Source organism: Jatropha curcas, chromosome 10, assembly GCF_041381405.1.
Source record: "Jatropha curcas cultivar XTBG-Jc1 chromosome 10, XTBG_Jcur_1.0, whole genome shotgun sequence".
Classification (NCBI taxonomy): domain Eukaryota; kingdom Viridiplantae; phylum Streptophyta; class Magnoliopsida; order Malpighiales; family Euphorbiaceae; genus Jatropha; species Jatropha curcas.
Window position 1 is genome coordinate 13,093,581 of NC_143160.1, and position 2,012 is coordinate 13,095,592.

Below are 2,012 nucleotides of genomic sequence, written 5' to 3' on the forward strand. Positions count from 1 at the left end.
AGTATTTCGCATATAATGTGTTTTGTTTTTAGTGATTCTTTTTCGTAGCTTTAAGAATTCCCAGCGCCCGGCCCTTATCATATCTTTTCCTTCATTTTTATTATATTTTTCAATATAATGGCGGTAATGGTTTCTCAGCTTTCATATTCTTTTAACACATTCTTGATAATATGATAAGTTTGGGAAATTGATTTTACGCACATTGGGGACAACGTGCTCGATAAAGTTGGGGGAAGGAAAGATTTAGTTAAAATTTTAGTTTTATTTGTTTCATTAGCTTAATATAGTTGGAATAATTTTAAGCAAGCTTGAAAATTATCATAATTTAGTAACTTGTGATAAATTTAGTTGTTTTTCTAGTCTAGTATGTTTAAACTTTAATTTAAATTTTTGACTTAAAATGATTCTTTAATTTAACCATTTATTTTTAAGATCATAAACACTAATTTTTGTGAATTTTATGGTATCTAGGTATGCTTTTAATAAAAATTTATTTAACCTTGGCATTCCTAGAACAAACTAAAATTCCCTTTGAGGTAAAATTTTAAATGCTCACATTTAGAAAGAGATGATTTAGGCATTCTTTGTTGAACTCCATATTTAGCCTAGGCCACCTAAGTTAAATTGTGACCTTGGAAACCAATTTGAAGCTTATAACCAAAATTTTTCTCATTTATCCTTATTAAGCCTAGCCATTAAACCAATTTAAATTCTTACCCTAAGTGCAATAATATATAATTCAAGGATTTGATTTTATAAAAACACAGAAATAAAAGGGAAAAAATTTCATTAATACTAGCAAATGAAGCAATTAGAAAACTCAAAGAGAAACACCCTATAAAAGAAGCAATCAATCAAGAATTCAAGTTTGGGGAATTGAAGCAAGGAAGAAATTATCAAAGTATTATGAAGAGACCTTGCCAAAGTATCTCTAATTTTAAGCTAGTGAAGAACTTCAAGTTAATCTCCCTTTACAAATAAAAATTTATTTTGATGTAATGAAAATCTTAAGATTTGCATTCTTTGTGCTTTTTGTCTATCCTTTTATACTTTCCCTTGTTTAGCTAAATTATACCCCTAAAACCCATTATAACCTTAATAAAGACCTTTTGATCTTTTTAATTGTGTGCATTCGATTGTGGAGAAGAGATGAATACTTTTGCCTATGGGAATGTTGAATTTATATTGTTAAACATCTTATTGAAAGGTTAATATAATTTTTGTGACAATTCATATTCTATTGGTCATAACTTGAATGATTATTGGTGTTGAAAATCTTATTAATTTATGTTTAAATTAAGGAATGTGTTTTCTTGAGAACTGAATTTTTGCTAGAATATATTTACCATAGGGAACACTTGATTTGTTTTCATGTTAATAATTTATGATATTTTTGAAATTGTGAATATTTATCTCCAACCATATTAAGCTAGCTTTGTTAGTTTGTTTAGCTTGTGTTTTTCTTTGATTAGTTTTGTTACTTGAGGATAAGCAATGGTTTAAGTTTGGGGAATTTTGATAAATGTTATTTTTATAGTATTTTTAATATAGTTTTTATTAGGAGTTTTAGTATTTTTAATTACTTTAATTAGTTTTTATTTAGTTTTATTTATGTTTTTGTCTAAAGCTTCCTTGAATCACATTTCACTTGATCTTGGAGAATTTTGCATCATTTCTATAGAAAACCAGCCAAAAAATACAGAAAAGAGTATTCCTAGGTTCAGAAGCTAGCACGCCCTGGGCGTGTTATCTAGCACCCTCGTGATGTGTTCAAATCAATAGAGATTCAGAAGCTAGCACACCCGTGCCATAAGCAACTGTCGATCTCTGAACATGTTCATCCAAGCACGGCCCGTGCTGCAACCACCTTAGGGACTCAGAGCCTCGCACACCCAGACCGTGGTAGACAGCATGCCCGTGCTGAAGACTAGATTTTGCCTTGGGCCGAGAACATCAGTTCTAGCCCATTCTGCTTGCATGGACCCACATGAGATGCTTTTCTAACATGTCAA